The following is a 9,721-nucleotide window of genomic DNA, read 5'->3' as shown; positions in this document are numbered from 1 at the left end:
AGAAGAAGAAGAAGAAGAAGAAGAAAGAAGAAGAAGAAGAAGAAGAAGAAGAAGAAGAAGAAGAAGAAGAAGAGATACATAGCCCTGCCCTACTCCCAGAGGCCCAGAATTGAGCTACCATGGGTGGGGACAATTCTTTTGTCATCAGGAAGTTTTGAGGAGCAGGCATCAATCGGCAGAGTGGAGAAAGTGGGGACAAGGTGGGTAGGGCAGCAGCTGGCTCTGCCATGCATCTCACGCTGGGGTCCACATCATCACCCCCTCTTCCCTCTTGGCACAGGGTAGGGGGGAAGGGGTGAGGCCAGTGATCTCCAACAGTGTTTTATCCATATGCTCAAGAGGGTTCTGGAGAAAATCCCTCCCTGTGTGCTTTATCTGAGTCTCCACCCCCAGATCTCCAGCTTTTGAAAGTGGCCTGGAAAGGGAATTTATTTTCCTTTCAAAGAAGGGTATGTAATAATAATTTCACCCATGCCAGAATGTAGAGATTTAAGCATGAGACCAGACTGGTGGGCCCAACCCACAAACCACTACATTCTGTGGTAGGTAGTCTCTCAGGGGTAAGGCAGGTTTTTTCCACATCTTGTCTCATAACCTGCTGTTGGGATATAGGGTGCTGAGGACTGTCTCAAGCAATGGGTTGTGACAGTAGCCACAGGATTGTTGGGGGAACAGCTACAGACCTACTGCTCCGAAGCTGACTTCCACCCCATTCTGGGCCAATAGAATTTTATTTATTTGTTCCCATGGATAACCACACCTCAGGACCCACTTTCTCCAGGATGCCGACTGCACTAGCTGTGTGCAAATGACGTATCTTGTGCATTTTAACTTTGTTTTCTTAATATAAAGATTCTGGTTTTGTAAAAAAAAAAAAAAAAAAGAAAGTGAAGGGGTGGAGAACAATTTATCACACTAATGGACTTCAAAAGAAAGCTGGGGTAGCAATCCTCATATCAGACAAATAAGATTTTAAGCCAAAGATTGTAGTAAGAGATGTAGAGGGACAATATACCATACTTAAATGGTCTATCCAACAAGAAGATATAACAGTTATAAATATTTATGCCCCCAACATGGGAGCATCCAATTTATAAACCAATTAATAACCAAAGTAAAGAAACACACTGATAATAATACATTAATGGTAGGGGACTTCAACACCCTCCTCACAGCAATGGACAGATCATCTAAGAAGATCAACAAAGAAACAAGGGCTTTCAATGACACAATGGACCAGATGGACTTAACAAATATATACACAGAATGTTGCATCCTAAAACAACAGAATACTCATTATTTTCCAGAATAGACCACATACTGGGTCACAAATCAGGTATCAACTGGTACCAAAAGATTAAGATTATTCCTTGCATATTTTCAGAACATAATGCTTTGAAACTGGAACTCATTCACAAGAGGAAATTTGGAAGGAACTCAAACACTTGGAGGTTAAAGAGCATCCTGCTAAAGAATGAATGGGTCAACCAGGAAATTAAAGAAATGAGTGTTCCCATTGCCCTACATTCCCTTCAAAAATTGTTACTATTTGTTATTTGCTCAGTTTGGGTATTAGCAATATCCAGCAATACTGAGCATAGTCTGGAGTGACCCCTTCCCCTTCCTCCAAAATATGAAGTTGAATCACAGCCACAGCCACTGTGGAAGGTGTCTTCTGGCCCCATCTTCCCAGAAGGGCTGGACACAACTCCAGGAAGATTTGTGGACCACAACATTTGAGCTAAGAGGTGGGTGGCTATAGCCAATAGTGTGCAGAGCAAAGTCAGTTGCTTAGTTGATCAAGGAACTTGGGATTTGAGTCAACTTGAATTAAGACAACAAAATTATTTACCAGTTTTAGAGATGCTTCTCTCACTACACCTGGGCAGAGAATCTACCTTGTATCCCTACTCATCACTGAATACAGCCTATAGCTTCTTTGACTAGGGATCTTTACCATAGCACATAAAAAGCTGTATAACTACTTAATATCCCTACATACAGTGGCACTAAAATGGAGAGCACAGCCTGTGGCTTCCCTCACCTGCAGAACAAAACCAGTGGCCTTACCTGACCAGGGAAGTTGGTGCACACTCTGGCCTGATTAAGATCCTTAAACAATGAGCTATAAAGGCCTTGGGTCCCATCCTGCTGCCCTACCAGGCCAAGGAAGTTAATTCGTAGCCCCACTTACTATATTAATATAGTAGTCAGTTCTAACCATCTAATAGGACTGACCAGAAAATCCAGGCAACCATGGAGCCCATACTAGAACCTTACTTAGGTACAGAACCAAGCCAGCAGTCCTATCTAACTCTTCTCAGCCAGCAGCATATTCTGCCATCTCTGTCCTCAGAGCACAAGGTGTTGCCTCACCAAAAATAGGTCATAATTGCAAGCCACAACTGCCCCAGGACATTCTCAGCAGATACAATCAAAATCCCAAACTGTGCTACCTGGTGAAGAACTGTCTCTGCCAAAGTAAAATAGTAAAGTTGGAAGATGAACATGATTACTCAAATGAGCAGACACCAATGTAAGGAATCAAGGATCATGGAAATCCAAGTAAATACAGCACCACCAAAGGAAACTAATAAAGTTCCAATAATTAGCCCTAAAGAAATGGAGACCTGTTAACTATCAGACAAATAATTCAGAATAATGCTCTCAATGTAGTTTAATGAACTGCAAGAAAACAACCAGACAACTAAACAAAATTAGGAAAACAATACATAAACAAAACAAGAAATTTGAAAAGGAAATGGCAACCATCAATAAGCACCAAACAGAAATCCTAGAGTTAAAAAATAACTGAACTGAAGAATTCAACAGAGTTTCAAAATAGACCTGATCATACAGAATAAAAAATCAACAACCTGGAGGATAAGACATTGGAAATTGCCCAGAAGAACAAATAGAAAAAGGAATGAAAAAGGGTTGAGAAAGGCTGTGGGAATTATGGGACACAATGAAAAGAAACAATATTTGCATTATGAAAATTCCAGAAAGAAAAGAGAAAGAAAAAGGTAATAGAAAGTATACTTGAAGCAATAATGGCTGAAAAATTCCAAAGCCTGGAATAGAAATGGACATCCAGATCCATGAGGCCCAAAGGATCCCAAATAGGTTCAACCGAAATAGGGCTACACCAAGACACTATAATTAAATTGTCAAAAATCAAAGGAATATAAAGAATTTTAAGAGCATCAAGAGGAAAGAGAGAAATTACATTCAAGGGAACTCCCATAAGACTATCAGTGGGTTTTTTTTAAAGATTTTATTTATTTATTTGACAGAGAGAGACACAGCGAGAGAGGGAACATAAGCAGGGGGAGTGGGAGAGGGAGAAGCAGGCTTCCCACGGAGCAGGGATCCTGATGAGGGGCTCGATCCCAGGACCCTGGGATCATGACCTGAGCCGAAGGCAGACACTTAACCGACTGAGCCACCCAGGTGCCCCTATCAGTGGATTTTTAACAGAAACTTTTTAGGTCAGAAAAGAATGGGATGATATATTCGAATTGAACAAAACACTACCTGTCAACCAAGAATTCTATATCCAATGAATTTGTCCTTCAGAAATGAAGGAGGGATAAAGACTTTCTTACACAAACAAAAGCTGAAGAAATTTATTACCACTAGACCTGCCTTACAAGAAATGTTAAAGGGAATTCTCTAAGTGGAAGTAAAAGAATGTTAATTAATATCATAAAAACAGAAAAAATGTAGCATATATCTCACTGGTGATGGTACATATATAGTCATAATTAAGTTCTGCAACATGGTAATAGTGGTGCATAACTCACTTATAACTCTAGTCTAATTTTTCAAAAAAGAACATGGTACAAATAATCATAACAACATTAATCTGTTATTACTTACACAATATTAAAAAAACTGTAAATTATAACAGAAACAACCTCAAATGTGAGGGTGAAGAAAAGTGAAAGTGTAAAGTTTATGAATCCTATAGAAGTTAAGTTGTTGTCAGTTTAAAATAGGGTGTTATAAGTTTAAGATATTTTATGTAAGCTTCATGGTAACCACCAGAGAAAATCCTGTGGTATTACATAAAAGAACACAATAAAGAAGCCAAAGCATACATACTGATACCAAAAGACATAACACAAAGACAGCATGATAAGAAACAAGGAAAAACCAATCTTACAAAACAACCAGAAAACAATTAAGGAAATGACAATAGTAAGTCCTTAACTGTCAATAATTATTTTAAGCATGAACTGATTAAATTTTGCAATTAAAAGACAGAGAATGGATGATGGATATAAAAAAATCCAACAATATGCTTCCTACAAAAGACTTACTTTCACCTTTTTTAATACACATAGGCTGAGAGTGAAGAGATGGAAGAAGACATTTTAAACAAATGATAAACAAAACCAAAAAACAAAAAGCAGAGGTATATTTATATCAGACAAAATTCATTTTTAAAAAATGGTAAAAAGAGTCAAAGAAGTTCATTATGTCATGATAAAGTGGTCAATCCATCAAGAAGATATAACAGTTGTAAGTATTTATGCACCCAACATTGGAGCACCTAAATATATAAAGCAAAAAATAACAGAACTGGAGAAATAAATAGTAATATAATAATAATTGGGAACTTTAATACTCCACTCACAACAATGGACAGATGATTCCAACAGAAAATCAACAAGGAAACAGTGGATTTTTACAACACTATAGACCAAATGGGTCTAACAGAATATGGAACATTCTATCCAACAACTGCAGAATACACATTCTTCTCAGGTGCACATGAAATGTTTTCTTGTTTTGTTTTGTTTTTCATTTTTTTGTGTTTTTTGTTTGTTTGTTTGTTTGTTTGTTTTGTTTTTAGGATAGATCATATGTTAGGCCACAAAACAATCTTAGCAAATTCAAGAAAACTGAAATCATACCTGGTATCCTCTTGACCTCAATGACATTAAACTAGAAATCAGTTACAAGAAGAAAACTGGAATATTCACACACACATAAAATTAAACGACATTATCCTAAACAGCCGATGGATCAAAGAATAAATTAAAGGGGAAATAAAAAAGTTTCCTGAGAAAATTGAAAGTGGAAACACAGCATAACAGAACTTATAGGGTACAGCAAAAGCAGTTCTAGGAGGGAAGTGTATAGCAATAAATGCCTGCATTGAAAAACAAGAAAGGTCTTAAATAAACAATCCAACTCTATGACTTAAGGAATTAGAAAAAGAAAAACAAGCTGACCCCAAAGTTAGAAGAAAGGAAATAATAAAGATTACAGCAGAAATAAAAGAAATAGATAACAGAAAAATGATGGAAAATAAAAGCAAACTAAGAGTCGGTTCTTTCAAAAGATAAAGTTCACAAATCTTTAGTTAGATTAACCAAGGGAAAAAAAAGAAAGGACCCAAATTAACAAAATGAAAAAGGAGACATTACAACTGATAATACAAAAATTCAAAGGATAATAAGAAGCTACTATGAACAACTATATGCCAAAAATGTGAACAAACTAGAAGAAATCAAAAAAATTCTTGGATAAACTTACAAGTTTTATCTCACTTGGTTGGAAAACCTAGGACTTACCAATATTGAATGAGGAGGAAATAGAAAGTCTGAATAGACCAATTACTAGTAAAAGATTGAATCAGTAATAAGAAATCTCACAACAAAGTAAAGCCCAGGACCCAAAAGCCTCACTGGTGAACTTTGCCGAAAATTTAAAGAATTAACACCAATCCTTCTCAAACTCTTTCAAAAAATCAAAGAGGAAGGAATAATCCCAAACTCATTTTATGAGGCTAGCATTATTTTGATACCAAATCACAAAACGACACTATTAGAAAAGAAAACTACAGGCCAATATCCCTGATAAATATAGATGCAAAAATTCTCAACAAATTACCAGCAAACCAAATTCAGAAGCACATTGAAAGTATCATTCACCATAATAAATTGTGATTTATCCCTGAAATGCAAGGATGTTTCAACATATGCAAATCAATCAATGTTGTAGGTCACATTAATAGAATGAAGGAAAAGAATCTTATGATCATCTCAGTAGACACAGAGAAAACATTTAACAACATTTAACATCTATTCATGATAAAAATTCAACAAACTAGGTATAGAAAGACCATATTTCAGCATAATAAAGGCCATATATGACAAGTCCACAGCTAACGTTATACTTAATGGTTAAGAATTTAAAACTTTTCCTCTAAAACAAGACAAAGATACCCACTCTTATCACTCCTATTCTGAAGTCCTAGCTAGAGCAATCACACAAGAAAAAGAAATAAAAAGCTATCAGAATTGGAAAGGAAGGGGGACGCTTGGGTACCTCAGTCAGTTGAGCATCTGCCTTCTGCTCAGGTCATGATCCCAGAGTCCTGGGATTGAGCCCCATGTCAGGCTCCCTGCTCAGCAGGAAGTCTGCTTTTCTCCTTCTGCCCTTTCCCCTACTCTTGTGCTCTCTCTCTCTCTCAAATAAATAAATAAAATCTTAAAAAAAAAAGAATTGGAAAGGAAGAAGTAAAATTGTTCTTATGTGTAAGTGAAATGATTTCATATATTAGAAACTCCTGAAGGCCCAACAAACTGTTAGATCCAATCAATGAACTCAGTATAGTTGTAGAATAGAATACAAAATTAATATACAAAAGCAGTAGCATTTCTATACCTTAAAAATGAATTTTCTGAAAAAGAGATAAATCAGTTCTATTTACAATAGCATCAGAAACAATAAAATACTTAGGAATTGGGGCACCTGGATTGGTTAAGCATGCAACACTTGATTTTGGCTCAAGGCATGATCTCAGGGTCTTGAGATCAAGCCCCGTGTCAGGCTATGTACTCAGTGGGGAGTCTGCTTCTCTTCCATTCCCTCTGCCCTTCCCCTCACTCAAGCTCTCTCTCTTTCTCTCTCAAATAAAAAAAATAAATCTTTAAAAATTTTTAACTAAGGAGGTGAAAGAATTCTACTCTGAAAACTATGAGACAATGATATAAGAAATAGAAGACACAAATAAGGGGCGCCTGGGTGGCTCAGTCATTAAGCGTCTGCCTTCGGCTCAGGTCATGATCCCAGGGTCCTGGGATCGAGCCCCGCATTGGGCTCCCTGCTCCACGGGAAGCCTGCTTCTCCCTTTCCCACTCCCCCTGCTTGTGTTCCCTCTCTCACTGTGTCTCTCTCTGTCAAATAAATAAATAAAAATTAAAAAAAAAAGAAAACACAAATAAATTAAAAGGTATCTCATGTTCATGGATTGGAAGCATTAACATTGTTAATATGTCAGTACTACCAAATGTCATCTATAGATTCAATGCAATTCCTGTCAAGTTTTCATTATATAATGTTAGGTGAGCAAAGCAGTTTAAAAACACTACCCTAGACATTGGGATATAAGGTGTGAACAGAACAGATATATTTTCTTCCTTCTTGGAGAAATGGGGAAAATAAACATAAAACAACTATATACAAAAGTGGTATTATTTATGACAAAGAAGTGAAGTGTGCTTCCAGATGATATAACAGGAAAGGTCTTCCAAAACAAATGTTGCAGCCTGAAGGAATAGCATGTACGAGGGCCCTGAAGCAGAAAAGAACATGGTGCATTCCAGGAATGGAAAATTTCAATATGACCAAAATACACAAAATAAGGGGTAGAATGAGATAAGAGGAGGCTTGATATGTAAGCAGGTACTAGATCATGTAGTCTCTGTTATAACTTATGAAGTACCTACTGGGTACTGAGGGTAAAAGACATTAAACCCTATTCTCTAGGAATTTACAATCAAGTAGGGGGACATGAAAACCATCTGATTATTTATAATACAAAGAAAAATACACAGTGAAAGAAGTACATATAGGTGTGGTATATATATTCAGGAGAGACAGATTTCATTCCTCTGGCTGGGGGATGAGGGTAAAGAAATATTTCCTGAAAGAGTTGACATTTGGCATTTGAGACAAACCTTAATAAATGAGAAGGATTTGCCAAAGGTAGAAATTGAGGAAAAGATTTACCAGGGGAAGGAGAGTTATGAGTATAAGCATAATTACAAGGAAGGAAACCAGGGAGGTTTTTTCAGGAAATGATGAGATGTATATTTAGATCTATTTATAATAATAACTACCATTCATTGAGTGTCAGACATTCTTCTGAGTATTGTATGTGTATTAATTAATCCTAACAAAGATCTTAAAAGGTTGGTACTAATATGCTAATTTTACAAATTAGAAAACCAAGGCCTATGGTAATTATCCAACTTTCCACTTTAAATGGGGGAGATAGAATTCAAACCCAAGGATATCTAATTCCAGATCTCTTGTATATAACTGATTATGCAACCTAACATATTAAAAAGTAAAGATAGAAGATGAGGCAGGAAGGTAGGTGGGGCTAAGAAAACAGAAGAAAGCTTTTCTGTCAGGATGCAGAGAATTTTGTTTGAGAATGGAGATCCACAGGAATTCTGTAAACATCAGAGACATAAATAGAGCTATGCTTTAAGAAGTTGGACTTGGCCAGCAGTGTACAGGGAAAAGGATGGACTAGAGTGGGGCTACTCAAAGTGTGATCCCAGAACTGGCAGCATCAGCACTGATTTGCTAGTTACAAATTCTTACCCTCCTCCAGACCTACTGAATTAGAAACTGAACAAAATCCTGAAGTTTCTGTTTTATAAGCTTTTCATGTGATTCTAATACACACTAAAGTTTGTGAACTACTAGATAGGAAAGAGGAAAGGCCAGTAGTAAAAAAACCAAAAAAACAAAACAAAAAAAAAAAAACGGTTTGAGACCACTGTAATGGTTTAAGTGAAAGGTATTAAAAGTCTGGGTTAAGATAATTGCAAGGAAATAAATGGATTTAAGATTCCTCATGGCTCTAGAATTTACTGAATTCAATCACTTATTGGATGATGACAGCAAGGAGATGGAGAAATAAAATAGAAACAGAAAAGTTAGGACTTGTTAGTTTAAGAGAAAGATAATTTTGTTTTATAATGCATTCTTCTTAATTCCACCAAAAGGAATTTTGCAAAGCTGATAGCTTACCATCCATACTCTCCAAGCCTAATTTAAACAAACAAATAAATAGATTTCTGCTTGTGGCATGTAACAATTTGTTTGGAGGAAGTTTCTTTTAGCTATAAATTAGATTTTGTGCATTTCCAACAGGTACAGAATTCATGTTAAAGCTCCAATGATGATAGTTGTAATCACTCACAGAAAACCACCAAAATGCTTGGAAACAGCTCATTAACTTTAATTGGATAACCATTAATAAAAATGGGACTCTAACTTCTAACTAATTCCCAGCCCTATATACTCAGAAATGATATTATTTATATATCAGAAGAACACACTTACAGCATTAATCTCAACTATTTGTAGTCTTATTCTACTAAGTAAATTCTTTCTCCTCCCTATCAGGAGCCCTCCTTGCTCCTGATTTCAAATGAATATAAAAGTTTTGGGAAGAAATACCTTGCATGATGCCTTCCACATACTGGGGCAAGGACTATAAATGTTAAAACAGTGTTTTCTAGCCACTTTTTTCCAAGAATGCACAATGAGATCTCTGTGTAATTTAGATCCCTATAGAATTATCTGTTAAGTAAAATATAAATAAAATATAAATAACGGTAGAGAGTCCTTACCATATGACTGAAACTTACTAAACAGAGCTATTCTAACTATCACAATAAATAAA

The 9,721-nt window shown here is 36.2% G+C and overlaps 1 pseudogene; it reads left to right on the top strand.

The window, feature by feature from the left end:
- Positions 1-113, top strand: part of LOC112822598 (protein lin-28 homolog A pseudogene) — a 30,434-nt pseudogene extending 30,321 nt beyond the window's left edge.
- The last annotated feature ends 9,608 nt before the right edge of the window (positions 114-9,721 follow it).

Source organism: Callorhinus ursinus, unplaced genomic scaffold (genome assembly GCF_003265705.2).
Source record: "Callorhinus ursinus isolate GAN/ISIS: 27379988/994484 unplaced genomic scaffold, GSC_fseal_2.0 scaffold40, whole genome shotgun sequence".
In the NCBI taxonomy this organism is placed as follows: domain Eukaryota; kingdom Metazoa; phylum Chordata; class Mammalia; order Carnivora; family Otariidae; genus Callorhinus; species Callorhinus ursinus.
The sequence above is the reverse complement of the archived record's forward strand: the minus strand, read 5'-3'. Positions and strand labels throughout refer to the sequence as shown.